The following is a 15,903-nucleotide window of genomic DNA, read 5'->3' on the forward strand; positions in this document are numbered from 1 at the left end:
ATCCCACATGCCACGGAACAACTAAGCCTATGTGCCACAACTACTGAGCCTGTGCTCTAGGGCCTGAGAGCCACAGCTACTGAAACCCGTGCTCCTAGAGCCCGTGCTCCTCAACAAGAGAAGCCACCGCAATGAGAAGCCCACGCACCGCAATGAAGAGTAGCCCCTGCTCGCCGCAACTAGAGAAAGCCCACGCAGCAACGAAGACCCAACACAGCCAAAAATAAAATAAATAAATAAATTTTTTTTTAAAAAAAGAAAGCCCAGAGATAAACCCACACACATATGGTCACCTTATCTTTGATAAAGGAGGCAAGAGTATACGATGGAGAAAAGACAGCCTCTTCAATAAGTGGTGCTGGGAAAACTGGACAGCTACATGTAAAAGAATGAAATTAGAACACTCCCTTACACCATACACATAAACTCAAAATGGATTAAAGACCTAAATGGAAGGCCAGACACTATAAAACTCTTAGAGGAAAACATAGGAAGAACACTCTGACATAAAATCACAGCAGATCCTTTTTGACTCACCTCCTAGAGAAACTGAAATAAAATCAAAAATAAACAATGGGACCTAATGAAACTTAAAAGCTTTGCACAGCAAAGGAAACCATAAACAAGATGAAAAGACAAACCCTCAGAATGGAGAAAATATTTGCAAACGAAGCAACTGACAAAGGATTAATCTCCAAAATGTACAAGCAGCTCATGCAGCTCAGTATCAAAAAAACAAAGAGCCCAATCCAAAAATGGGCAGAAGACCTAAATAGATATTTCTCCAAAGAAGATATACAGACTGCCAACAAACACATGAAAGGATGCTCACCATCACTAATCATTAGAGAAAGGCAAATCAAAACTACAATGAGGTATCACCTCACACCGGTCAGAGTGGCCATCGTCAAAAAATCTACAAACAGTAAATGCTGGAGGGGTTGTGGAGAAAAGGGAACCCTCTTGCACTGTTGGTGGGAATGTAAATTGATACAGCCACTATGGAGAATAGTGTGGAGGTTCCTTAAAAAACTAAAAATAGAACTATCATATGACCCAGCAATCCCACTACTGGGCATGTACCCTGAGGAAACCATAATTCAAAAAGAGTCAAGTACCACAATGTTCATTGCAGCATTATTTACAATAGCCAGGACATGGAAGCAACCTAAGTGTCCATCGACAGATGAATGGATAAAGAAAATGTGGCACATATATACAATGGAATATCACCCAGCCATAAAAAGAAATTGAGTTTTTGTAGTGAGGTGGATGGACCTAGAGTCTGTCATACAGAGTGAAGTAAGTCAGAAAGAGAAAAACAAATACCATATGCTAACACATATATATGGAATCTAAGAAAAAAAAAAAAAAGGTCATGAAGAATCTAAGGGCAAGTCGGGAATAAAGACACAGACCTACTAGAGAATGGACTTGAGGATATGGGGAGGGGGAAGGGTAAGCTGTGACAAAGTGAGAGAGTGGCATGGACATATATACACTACCAAATGTAAAATAGATAGCTAGTGGGAAGCAGCTGCATAGCACAGGGAGATCAGCTCGGTGCTTTGTGACCACCTAGAGGGGTGGGATAGGGAGAGTGGGAGGGAGACGCAAGAGGGAGGGCATACTGTGTTATGTATACATATAGCTGATTCACTTTGTTATACAGCAGAAACTAACACAATATTGTAAAGCAACTATACTCCAATAAAGATGTTAAAAAAATAAAAAAGTATAGCAAAGAACCAAGGAAAAATAAATAAAATATAAAATGATATATTGCAAAAAAATTTGTGTTAATTCTGAAAAGGGGAGATGATACTATAGTTTATTGAGAAATGTAGTGCTAGTTCAACACGGTAAATAAGAGGTTTCATACAGTTTTGTGAGTAGACGGAAGTGACTTACCAGTGATGAACAAGAAACTGTGAAATTGTATATTTGGGGATAAATTGTATGATGGTCTCCTAGGTCTTATTTAAGGTCACACAAAGATCTCTGAAGTACCAGCCCAGTGTGTGGTCACAATCAAAAGCATATGTAAAATGCTATTATCAGAAAGGGTTTTGAAAATTAAGCAGAGAATCTTATCACCCATGATAAGAAACAAGACACAAAACTTGTCCTTCCTGACCTATGTTTGGTTCACTTATTGCGTTTCTGGTGAAAAGGTGAGTTGAAGAAGCTCAAGGAAGAAGAGCACCAGTGACCCAGAGAAGGCACACGAGACACAACAGCCTTTCAGTCTGGAAGTCAAGGCTGAGGAGGAACATTATCCCAATCTATAGAATCGTGGTGAGTGTGGATGGGTGCGGTGAACTTGGACTTGCTGTCGAATTCCAGAACACTAATAATTAAGGCAGCAACCCTTGAAACTTAAGGAAAAGAATATTTAGAGGCAAAAAGTTCCATATTATCTTCATGCTGTGTAAGAAACAGGATTGCGAGGTGGTATAGGGAGAGGTCGTTTTGAAACTGAATTGTTAAACCAGAAGGCATCTTGGAGACCATTTGTCCAAATCCTCACTCCCCCCATGGGTAAAGCGGCCCAAGAGAGATTAGGTGTCTTTGGCAAGGTGAAACAGTAAAATCCAGGTAATTCAGTATTCATTAAATAAATATAAGCACTTACTCCTTCAGGCACTGTATAAAGTTCATTCTACACTGCCATGTGATTAGATAAATCCGTTAACAATTTCTAAAGGAAAGGTTTCTAAAGGGTTTTTGATAGAAGCTAGGAATTTAGGAGTATATCCGTTTTAACGCTGAGAACATGAAAGATAGTTTAGCAGTCCTACAAAACACATCCTAATACAACTGTCCGAGACTGAACAAAGGCCAGGATAGACCATTAGATAGATTCACGTTTGATTACCCTTATTCAGTGGCTGGTTCTTAGAAAGGTGCCAAAAATGATGAAATAAATATCTGCCTTTCGGGATTATCTATGTGACAGCTCTCCATTAGCATAAATAAACAGCAGTTAATGATTCACTGACTGTCATTCCTGGGTAATGTGCAGACATGGAGGTGTGGCCTCAAAGACAGTTAATAAGAAAACGTGTTTTTTGGCCTTGTGTTATATTGTAATTAGATTGGACTATGTACACTGAGGCTTAGAAATTTACAATACTTTAAAGAAGGGGCTTCCCTGGGGGTCCAGTGGTTAGGACTCCATGCTTCCACTGCAGGGGGCGAGGGTTTGATCCCTGGTTGGGGAAACAGGACCCCACGTGCTGTGTGCGGTTAATTAAAAAAAAAAAAAAATACTAATGAATTTTACTACAATGTGTCTTCTGTTGGCATTCCTGAATTTTTTCCTGGACCTTGTTCCTCCCATTAAACTCATTTTTAGAAAAGGCTCAGTATTTGCTGGACTTTACAGATTCAGACTTTATGAAGATTCAAACAATGAAGCCCCTCTTTTTAAAACAATGTTTGGGGAATTCCTTGGCGGTCCAGTGGTTAGAATCCAGTGCTTTCACTGCCATGGCTCGGATTCAATCCCTGGTCGGGGAACGAAGATTCCGCAAGCAGCGTGGCGTGGCCAAAAAAAAAAAATTTTTTTTTGAAGGATACTTTAAAGCAAATATAATAATAGAAGTTAAATTACAGGGAAAATGTTTAAACCCATCACAAGAACAAAGTTCCCACATTTTAGAAGCACACATATATCTTCTTGTAAGCAGTTGTCACACTAGTTATAAAACAGTTCCTGCCTATTTGTTAAGGATTTTGGAAAATAAGATTGGCATACTTACTGGCATAACTTATGTATTATCCATAACTCTTCTCAGAAATGGTGGTAGAAAATTTTCTTTTTGATTCTTTTGGGAAGACTGAACTTATTCATTCAACAAATATTTTTCAGCATCTACTATGTGCCAAGCACAAGGCTGGGCTAGATGGAAGGATGAGTAAGGCAGTCTTCACCTTGAAGGAAGCACATGACCATGCTTATGGCTCCATAACATTTACGCTCCACCAGCAGGAACAGAAGGAAACTGACATAGACTTGTTTTTTCTAGCATTACAGTGAAAATATGTCACGGTAACAAGCAGACTAGAATCATTCTGTATTTCCTTCAGTCAGATGCTCAGTTGGTGGGGTTTCTACTTGAATAACCCAAACCTTCATTCCCAAAAGAACCCAATAGTCAATTATCTTGTTTTCCTGTTTGTTTGTTTCTATGGTTTCCATTAACCCTTAACGTTGGTCATGGAAATACTAAAGACACCCCAGAAAATCCCCCGTGTTCCAGACATAGTCCTCCTTGTCCCCATTGTGTAGCAGCAACTCACTTTCCCTTCGGTAATTAAGGTCAATCACTTTAGTCATTAGAGTAATGCTTTTTCTGCCTGTTGGTTCAATGGCATGAGGAGCCCAAAATGGCCAGGTGGAAGCCTCACCATCCAATCTAATAGAACCACTGTTATTTCCGCTGGTGGAAAGATTTTCTCTTTGGGGATGAAGACCTCCCAGCCAGCAGAGCTCAGGGTTATTAGGATGAGAAGCGAAAATTACCCGTGAGTGAGTTTTTGGGTATAACAGTAAGAAGAGCCACTCCTACTTTCACCCCTTGATTCTGGACCATGTGTTCCGGTTATGTTCTGGAGACAGCAGGGTTCTTCCCCAAGGGGCACCTGCCTCCTCTTTAATCAAGGAGCTTTGGGTCTGTGAATTGACTTACATTTGGAAACTGGATAAGATGCCATGACTGTCCACGGTGGTGACTCAAGTCAGGTGTTTGGCTACCAGACCTGAAGTTTTCCCCTCTCATATAGATCAAGCAGTACTCTAACAGACTGTCTACCTATTTTATTCCTAGGAATAGCATGATAAATTAACCACCATCAAAGATCTCTGCAGGCCAAGGCATTCTGATTACCCCTCACAGTAGATGCATCCAATTTGTCTTTGGTGATTAAGTGCTACCACTACCTCTGCCACTCTGAGATCCATTATCCCTATTAGAATTGGAAAGACCATATCAGTGGTAGTACCTTTTACCTGGCTTACCGAGGAAAGCAACCACAGAGCTCTCCTTTGAGAGAGCTTGCAGGGGCTCCACTCATGAATGCAATTCTCAATGCTTTAGTGAAGGAGATGTGCTCTGGGCCTTGTCATGGAGCATAGCTGGGGGTCAGGAATGAATAATGATGTGATGAGAACAGTAAAGAAATATTTTTTACCATCTTCTGGGCTCTGTTCACAATTGAATAATTTTTTCCTAATAACATGGGCTTTTTAGATTTTGTAGACATTTTAGAGCATGGCAGAAGATTACAGAAAGATATTAGGGTATTTCATGAATCAAAGCCTCAGGAGGGCCAGAAACCAGGAAAGTTTCTGGATTCCTCAGCTGCATTCATGTGTGTCTCTTCTTTTTAAAATTTTGCCATCATTATGACAAAATTCCCATCCTCAGTCTTGGATCTCTCCATTCATATTCTAGAAAAAGAAGCTGAGAGAATTCCCTGGCTGTCCAGTGGTTGGGACTCTGTGCTTCCACTGCAGGGGGCACGGGTTCGCTCCCTGGTGGGGGAACTAGGATCCCACAAGCTGCATGGCGCGGCCAAAAAAAAAAGTTAAAAAAGAAGCTGATTTCTCTTTCTCTTATTTTATCAATTTTCCTGGAGGCATGCTTTTAACTGGCCAGTTAGCAAGTATTTTAAAGAGCAAATACCTTTCACATCAGTTTCCACAAATGCATCCAGCATCATGCTTTAAACTGGGAACAGTGCTTGGGGAATTACACAGTGGTATGTATAAACCTGAACAGGCTGTACTCACAAGGAAAAATATGTGATTTATCTAAGCATAGTAAATACTTCAGAGTTTAGATTTCAGAGTAGGAATGTCTCATGTAAACAGTAGCAGTGACTTCCCCTATAGCAAAATTTCTAAGCATGAGAATACATCAAATTTTTGTAAAGAACATTTGCTCAGTAATATCTTTGCCCTTTTATTTAGAGGGTAGAAGAGGGAAGAAATTTGAAAAACATACTTATACTACCTTCTCTTTTCTCATATTCTTTTCCTTACCATAAATTAAATCACCATGCACTGAATTTCAAGACCAATGCCATATCACTAAAGCTGTCAAGTTTTGCAAATTTACACGGTGACAGTTCAGTGCTCCTTGACTGGCAAACTTCTCTCTGGGTGTGGGTGTCCTGAAGCCTCCCAGAACCCTGCGTCATACTGCTTCTCAACCACACAGTAGCCAGGCCTTTAAAGGAGAAACGTAAAACTCATACAGTCAGATGAAACAGATTTGTACTCTGTTAACTCTGTCTTCACTTTTGCCTACAGAATGTAGAGTCCTTGAGGTGCCTGACATATTGTTTTTAAACTAGCTCCATCATTTCAAAAGCAAATGGTAGGAATATTTGCTGAGAAGAACATAACCTGAAACATTACATTCTGATCCATGGGCAGTGAAGATTCCATTTTCCTGTTCTTTTCCACCTGGGTTTTGGTTCTTATCCCTGCTGTACCCTCTGATTAATACTTATTTTCTCAGGGTTGTGGTTTCGTGGTTTTTGGCTGCCACTTCCTGCCAAAGGTACTTGGTATCTCTATATATCTAAGAGGGTCCCCCATCAACTTATGCCCTTCCTTTTTTCCTTTTCCCATCTACTATGTTGATTGCACTTGAACTCAATGAACTTAAAGTCCCTGGATTCCTTTATTTTAATCAATGGAACTTTCTAACTAAATTGGCACACTAACTCCTAAGCAAGCCAGACCTGCATGTTTGATTAACTATACTGCTAGTCGTAGTTAGCTTGGAAAAAGTGTTGCAACTTCCAGACCTTTGGGAAAATCAAAGTGAGTTAGAAGCACCAGTTTGTAGAAACATGAGCCAATCTGGACACGCCCAACTATTTTGGGAAGTAGATAGCCTCAGGTACACAGTTATGGATTAGGATTAATCACAATCCTATTTATGACATACTTTCCTCAATGGTCCTTAGGTGGCCTCTTCCAGTAGATATGATTATATTGGTATAGATATAAATATAGATGTAAATATAGATAAGCACCCATGAACTCACCATCTAAAGCAAAAATTAAGACCTTGACAAATTATGTCACTTAGAACAACAGAAATTTATCCTTTTCTAGTTCTGGATGGTAGAAATACAAAAATATGTCCAATCTCTGTCTCTGTCTTCACATGGCCTTCTCCTCTGTGTGTTTCTCTGTCTCTTCTCTTATAAAGACATCAGTCATTTTGGATTTAAGGTCCACCCTACTCACATATGATGTCATCTTAGAGAATTACATCTGCAAAGTCCAAATAAGGTTTCAGGAGTCAGAACTTCAACATACTTTTTGGGGGACTCAGTTCAACCTATAACAGTATATAAGTGTCCAAATTTAGAAGAAAATGCCAAACCATTTCCCAAAGTAGTTAAAAAATGTACACTCCCACCAGCATTGAAAAAACTTGGTATTATCAGACTATTTAAATTTTTACCAACGGAATGAGTATAAAATGGTATGTCATTGCAGTCTGGGTTTATACTTCCAAACTAATAATTATGGTAAACATTTCTCCATATATTTATTGCCCTTATATTTCTTCTTTTTTTTTTTTCCTGTTGGGCTACTTATGCTTTTTTTTTTTCTTTTACTGATCTGTAGGAGTTCTTTGCATATTCATACCAGTCCTTTGCCAGTTTTATGTATTTTGAATATCTTATATATATAACTTTTCACTTTCTCTAAGGTAACTTTGATGAACAAAAGTTCTTAATTGTATATAGTAATATTTATCAGTCTTTTATGGTCAATATTTTTTGTGTCTTCTTTACAATATCTTTCCCTATACCAACGTCTTAACTGTGTCTATCTCTAATTTTCTACAATGAATTTTAAATATATTTTGGGGGGATGTCTGTTCAATCTACCAATAATCAAGAGAAGATTGTTGAAATCTCCCATTACAGTGGTGAATTTACCCATTTCTGTCTGTCCTTCCATCATTTTTGTTTCATGAATTTTGCATCCCTTTGTTTATTACATACATAGATGCTATGCATCTTTTTGCTGTTGGCTTTAGATCCATTTTATCTAATACTACTGTAGATAAACCAACTTTATTTTGATTAGTATTTTCCTGATGTATCATTTTGCATTCATTTATGTACAGCCTTTGCATTTTCCTCATGCTTTAGGTTTGTCTCGTGTTAGCAGCACATACTTGGATTTTTTTTTTTTATAAATTTATTTTTTATTTTATTTATTTTTGGCTGCGTTGCATCTTCATTGCTGCGCGTGGGCTTTTTCTAGTTGCGGCTAGCGGGGGCTATTCTTTGTTGTGGTGCATGGGCTTCTCATTGCGGTGGCTTCTCTTGTTGCGGAGCACGAGCTCTAGAGTGCAGGCTCAGTAGTTGTGGTGCACGGGCTTAGTTGCCTCATGGCATGTGGGATCTTCCTGGACCAGGGCTCGAACCCGTGTCCCCTGCATTAGCAGGCAGATCCTTAACCACTGTACCACCAGGGAAGTCCCCATGCTTGGATTTTTTAAAAAATCCAAATTGTCAATCTTTTTCTTAAAAAGATTAATTTAGTTCATGTATATTTGCTGTAATTATTTATATATTTGGACCTGTTTCTGTGATCTTAATATTTTATTTCAGTCTGACCCACTTTTTCTATACTTATTGTTAACCATTTCTTTAATAGGTATATATTCCCCTAATGAGAGCTTTATTGTACCCTCATATATCTTCATCTCTACTCCCCAAATCTACATCATGTTATTACCTGCACTTTAATGCCAGCTTATTGGGAATATGTGTTCTTTTTTCTTTAGTCATAGCTATTCTTTTAAGTCAAACAAATTTTACCAGTGGACTTGATCAACTTTACTTCACATATCTCTTGCAATATCTACTAGATTTTCTCTCCCCTTATTTAAATCCTTGGTCCAAAACAGTTTCCAATGTAGTCTTTGTGTGATAAATTTTCTGGAAACTTCTATGCCTGAGAATATTTTTTAATCATGCTCTTGCTTTTGAGTGGCAGACTGGACATAGGAAAGAGGTTGTTTCTGATTTCTGTTCCCTCAATATTTTGAAAATACCACTCCAGTATCTTCTTGAATTACTTGTTGCTGTTGAAAAATCTGATGTCAACCTGACTTCTGTCCTCTTTTTGTGATCTTCTCTTTCCCTTTACAGTCTTTTAGAATTTGCTTCTTTGAAATTCTTAATTTAACTATAAAATTTCCTGGTATGGATTTTTTCATTATTACTCCTCTATAACCCTTTCAATCTTTCATCTTTTATAATTACAGAAATTATCTCAATTTCTCCTCAGACATTTCTTCCTCTTCATTTTTATTTTTCCTCTCTTTCTAGGATTCTTATTAGCCACATGGTAGTACTTCTACTTCTATCTTCCAAATAACCTAGCTTTTAAAAAATATTTTATGTTTTTGTCCTTTCCTCCTTCCTTCTGAAAGATTTCCTTCACCTGTCCTCCCAAGTTACTAATTTGTTCTGCAGCCCTATCCATTCTGTTATTTATCCATCTGATGCGTTCTTTTCAACTATTATATTTTTCACATCTAAGATTTCTTATCAGTTTGTTTTCTTATTTTTGTTTATCTTGCCATATATTCTTTTATCTCTTTGTATGTTTATTGGGCCAAAATTAAATTAGAATCATTTGTTTTCATATGTATACTTGGATTCTGTAATCTAATATGTTATTTTTCATTTCAAATAGTTGTGCTTCTCAAATCTCTTGTTACTTTGATGTGTAAATTCATTTTCCCCTGGAGGTAGAGGCTTCTCTGTCTGGTAATGCATAGAGAGGAAGGCCAGTCCTAATTAGGTCATTCCCAGGGAGCCCCAGTTAGCCCAGAGGGTGGGATGGATTAGGCCCAAGGTGGGGAAAGAAGCCTGGGCACAAGAAAACCAGGGTCACTCATTCCCCACCACAAAACACTGAAGTCAGGACTTTACTCTTTGTCTTTCAGGGATCTTCAGCATTAGAAGGAGACTCTCTTGGACTGTAATTTGCCAGCCCTGGGGGTTTGGAGGGGAAGGGGAAACAAACCCAAAATAGTCCTCATTGAATTAGTCCTCATTCCAAGCACAATTATTGAATCTAAAGTTGTGAATCTAATTTGTTGCATATCACTGGGAGGCCAGTCCCTGGCAGATTACCCATCAAGGGGCAAGATTTGTGCTAACATTCTCTTTCAGTGAGTACCAGGAAATCTCCTTTGTCCAGTTTTTCAAGAATTTCCCAATTCCATCCCTTCACATTTCTTCTTCTGTGATTCTTTTCCCTCCCCTACTTCTTCAGACATCTATTTAGGCCTCCTGCAGGTCAGGCACTGTGCTAGGTCCAGATTCTGACAGATGTGAAGAGCAAATGTACTTCAAAAATTAAAAACGGGGGAACAGAAGTGGGACCAAGGCTAGAACATTAAAGACAAATTTGGCCTTCTTTCCCTGGCAGCAAAGCAAGGAGAGAGGTGCTGCCTTCCTCTGAGGTGGAACCTAGAGATGGTGATGGAAAGGTGTTCTAAGCCACTGGTTCTAACTTTGGCTGCTCCTAGAACCACCTGGGGAGCTTTTTAAAATCCTAATGTCCAAACATACACAGTGTCAATTAAATCATAATCTGTGGGGCTGGAACCCAGGCATCAATATTTTAAAAATTCTCCAAGTAAACCCAGTATACACCCAAGTTTGAGAACTACCGCTTGACTATACAGGCAGGCACCAGGTTTAGAATCAGGAGTCCTGGGTTAATCCCATTATGGGTTGAATTGTGTCCCCCAAAATTCCTGTGTTGAAATTCTAACCCCCAGTTCCCTAGAATATGACTTTATCTGGAGATAGGATCTTTACAGCAGTAATCAAGTTGAAACGAGTTCACTAGGGTGGGCCAGTATGACTGGTGTCCTTAAAAAAGAGGAAATTTGGAGACAGACATGCATACAGAGAGTGAAGACAGCCATCTACAAGCCAAAGAGAAAGGCCTGGAAAAGATCCCTCCCTCACAGCCCTCTCGGGAGGAACCAACACCCCCTTATTTCAGACTTCTAGCCTCCAGAACTGTGAGACAATAAATTTATGTTGTTTAAGCCACCCAGTTTTGGGTACTTTGTTATAGCAGCCCCCTCAAAATAATACAAATTCCGACGTAGCCATGTTTCAGCTATGCAAATAACTTCTCTTAGGGTGCTTCAATTACCTTATCAGGAAAACAGAGGATAAACCCTCCCTCGCAGGGCCGCTGAGAAGTTTAAACGAGATAAGGTAAATGAAGAGCACCCAGCACCCACATTGGAACACAGTAAGCGCTCAGTAAATGCTAGCTGAGTCTGAGTCTTTCCTGCTTGAATAAACCAAGTAGCTCTTTCAGCTTGCCTGACTGTGGTCAGCTCGGCAGCCTGGGGATGCCGCCTGCTACCGACAGGATCCGCCCTAGGCTCTCAGAAAACAGAGTGAAAGATTTTGCCGGCTCTGGACAACCCCTTTCCACCCTGTGCCTTGGCCTAGGGAGCCCCTAAGCTTTCTCTTCAACCCTGTCTAGCAAGCAACTCTTGCTCCCAAGGACGGCCTCTAGGAGGCGCTCTGTCTTCAGAGCTCGGGCCTGGACTCGCCCCTCGGGCGGAGGGAACGCGGAGGACGGATCTGAGGCCCGGCAGAGGGCGCGCCTCCAGCTGTCCCCCTTCCTCCCCATGGCAGTTTGCTCGCAGTAACTCGGGAAAGCGGAAACACTCACTTTCCAGGGCTTCGCTGAGCGCGCCCTGATGCCCCGTGTGCTACATCACTTACTCTGGACAGTCCTGTTCTTTTCTCACAAATGAGTAAGTTAAGGCTCAGAGAGGTTAAGTAACTGGCCGAAAGCACACAGCTAGTGGAATAGAACGCAGCTCTGCCTGACTCCAAAAGCAGCAAAACACTTTTGTGGCCAGAAGAAGCCCCAAGTGTCCAGCTCTCCAGAGGGGGCCAAGTGACTTGCAGGCCTAGTCATGGGCCCAGCAGAAGACCCCAGGGACAAGAGGACCAAAACAGCTTTTATTAATACTTTCCTTTTCTCCTCAGAACCTGCTGCTGCTTCTGCAGCCCTAGGTATGTCTGTCTCTCTTTGCATCCACTGGTGATTTTTTTAAATTATTTATTTATTCGTTTTTTACCACCCTAATTCTGAAAGTGAAGGTGTTGAGGGTTAATTCCTTTTCCTTCTTTTCTCCTGTTCTCTGTCCCTCAGGATGGTTGATGTTCACAGTCACTTCAAAGGAGTATATAGGACAGTGTAGGAGCAAGTGTTTTGTTTATTGCCTCTCCATTGAAGGAGTCAGGACACATTAAAAAACAACAGTAGTAACTACATGTAATTGACTGCTGATGTCTACACTGCTGGCCAACGGCAGAGTTCTTCCTCCAAGACATGGTCTCCTGTGCCAGAAAAAATAACTACTGTTAATTTGATGTTCTGTGTCACTGAATTTGTGCTCTGCGGCTGTCCAGGTGATATTCTCCAGCTCCTTCCTGCAATCATCCATCCACCCACCCACCCATCCATCCTGCCAATAGTTCAGGGCCCACAACATGCAAACCATGGAGAAGTATACCTTGCTAGGTATCTGCAGTTGTGATCCAGCAGGGCAGCGCTCATGGGAGAACTGGCACCAAGTGCACATTCAGAAAACACTCTTTAATGCAGGACATACTCATGAAAAAGATGCCAATTCTTTCTGGACATTTTGTTGTTTGGTCTTGTAGCAATTCTTTTTAAGAGTATAGGAGTGATTACAGGAGGCTGGAATTCTGGTCCTCTCTATTGCACTCACCAACCCCAAATTGAGCCTGTGGACAAGGCCCTTGGCTTCTGTGTTTGTACAACAAGGAACACAGGCTCCTTTCTGACTCTGCTGGTCTCTCATGTCACAAGCTGGTGTTGGGACTTCCCTGGTGGTGCAGTGGTTAAGAATCCGCCTGCCAGTGCAGGGGACACGGGTTTGAGCCCGGGTCCTGGAAGATCCCACATGCCGCAGAGCAACTAAGGCCGTGTGCCACAACTACTGAACCTGTGCTCTAGAGCCCGCGAGCCACAACAGCTGAGCCCATGTGCCGCAACTACTGAAGCCCGCACTCCTAGAGCCCGTGCTCCGCAAGAAGTGTTACAAGCTGGTGTCATCAACTGCTACAGCTTTGAAACAACTTTAACATCTCTCCTGCCCACACTAAAGTTCACAAGCATAATGCTGTGTGCAAGGTGAACTGTATTGAGATCCCTGGAAAAAAGACTCCAGGGCCGAGACAGCCTTCCTGCCCCCCACCCCTTGCTGTGCATTTGTTCTATAAGTTAGTGGCCTCAGGGAGGCCCGCCTGCCTCTGAGACCCTCCCTAGCCCTTGTTCAAACATGCCATCACCAATATCTAAGTAAATGTGACTGGGTGTCATGGAGAACAAAGACACTGGAAAGGTGCTAGTGAATGAAAGTCAGAAGAGCAGAAAGTCTACAGAACAATTCCGGTGCCTTGGGTAGTGCTGATGAATCTAATCTTCAGGCCTCAGCACCCTTTCCTTCTCCCCGTGCGTGGCTGAGCACCCTTCCCCAGCCTGGTGCCCAGCGTCCTCACCCATCCATCCAAAGCTGCAGGAGTAGGAAGAGCAAAGTGTCCAGAAGGAGGCAGCACAAGAGGCAGGGGCTGGCTCTGCCCATCAGGAGCTCTGTACATTTGGGTGAGTCGCCTGGTCTGCAGGCCCATCGTCCTTGTCTGTAAAATGAGGATAGTAATGTCCAGTGCACAGAATTCCTACTGGGCACAGGAAGTGATGGGTGTAAAACACAAGCATGTGGTATGTGGTAAATCTTTTTTGTAAAGAGTGTTTCCTTCCCCGAGGTACCTGTATTTCACCAGGGCACAAAGTCCAGTCAAAGAAATGACCTTGTACAGTAGATTGCAGGTCATAACCAGGAAGGAAAGTGTATTTGGAGGGATTGGTCATCTTCCCACTGTCATCGTATCCCAGCAAGGGGGCAGCTACTGAACAGAGACCTGTTCTGAGACTAGAATCTCATAATAATGATGAGAGTAGAATACTGCTTCCCTTACATTTGTAAAATAATTTAGAATTATCAATGAATTCTTATTTGACTCTGAGAGTGACCCTTTAGACAGGACAGATATAGTATGTCCATTGAGGGATATGGAGGTTGGAGATCACAGAAGTGAGGTGACTTGCTAGGAAGTGACTTGAACCCAGGGGCTTGACTCCTCTGGATTCCAAACTCAGTGCTCTTTCCACCATGCCCCCAACTACAAGTGTGAAATATTGACACTTGGCCAGACTGTTAGAGAGCCATGGATGACACATCACATTGTGTCCCACAGTGGCCAGTGCAGCTTTCCTGCAGGAGCACATCTCCAACTTCCTGCTGGGAACTAGTGTGGTTTTTACCCACAACTTTACTTCCCAGCAACTTCTCCAGAACATATTTGCCCCATACCATGGACAGAAGTGAACTTTTGATCTTGCCCAGCAAGTTGGCTCCTCCTCCATCCTCCCCTTTCCGGTGCACAGCACTGCATCTGTCCTTTTCTTTCTCCTAGAAACCTGCCCCTCACCCGCACATCCCATACTCTGTCCTGGTCCTTCCTCCGTCCTGGTCCTTCCTCCAGTGAAATATAGCTCCATGTTCTCTCTCTCTCCACTGCTCTAATCCAAACCACTTTCTTTTGTCTGACTTCAACTTGCGTCTAATCCCTGGGAGAGCTTTTGTTAAAACTCAGATTGCAGGGCCCCACCCCCAGAGTTTCTGATTCAGTGGGTCTGGGATGGGGCCTGAGAATGAGCATTTCTGATGCTGCTGGAGTCCACACTTTGACAATCAAATAACTGTAATAGCCTCCAGATGCCACTGAACTTCCCTCCAGTCCTTTCTCTGCATAGCAGTCTGGGAGATCTTTGCAAAATCTCAGTTGGATCATGTCACTTCCTTGCTGTCTTAGTCTGTTCAGGCTACTATAACAAAATACCATAGACTCAGTCGCGTATAAACAACAGAAACTCATTTCTCACAATTCTCAAGGCTGAGAAATTCACAATCGAAGTGCCAGCAGATTCTGTGTCTAGTAAGGGCCCACTCCCTTGTTCACAGATGGCTGTCTTTTCTCTTGTCCTCACATGGTGGAAGGGGCAAGGGAGCTCTTTTATAAAGGCACTAATCCCATTAATGAGGGTGGAGCCTCATCACCTCCCAAGGGCCCCACCTCCCAATACTGTCACATTAAGTGTTAGGATTTCCACATATGAATCTAGGGGGGGACACAAACATTTGGTCTATAACACTTGTCTGAAACCCTTCATGGCTTCTCATTGCACTTAGAAAGGGAACTGTGTCTGTCTTGTATCCCTTTGTGCTGGCACAAAGCTCCTTCAAAGTTCATGCCACCCTCCAATTGCCTTCATCTACTGCCTCCTTGTTCCTTAAGGACTTGAGTACTGAGCTCACTGTCTTCATTTTCACCAACCACTTCTGTCACTATGTGGGGAATGATCCATCTAACACTTTGGCCTCTACGTTCCTGACCTCACCTTGAGTGATCTGTAGCTTTCCATCCTGGGGGTCATATGCTTGACCTTGTCGTCACTTCTAAGTCCCAATTTGAAGCCCCTCATTGCTTTTTTTTTTTTTTAACATATTTATTGGAGTATAATCGCTTTACGATGTTGTGTTAGTTTCTGCTGTATAACAAAGTGAATCAGCTATACATATACATATATCTCCATATCCCCTCCCTCTTGCGTTTCCCTTCCACCCTCTCTATCCCACCCCTCTAGGTGGTCACAAAGCACCGAGCTGATCTCCCTGTGCTATGCGGCTGCTTCCCACTAGCTATTTTACATTT

The sequence above is a fragment of the Balaenoptera musculus genome, chromosome 18 (assembly GCF_009873245.2).
Source record: "Balaenoptera musculus isolate JJ_BM4_2016_0621 chromosome 18, mBalMus1.pri.v3, whole genome shotgun sequence".
NCBI classification, from domain to species: domain Eukaryota; kingdom Metazoa; phylum Chordata; class Mammalia; order Artiodactyla; family Balaenopteridae; genus Balaenoptera; species Balaenoptera musculus.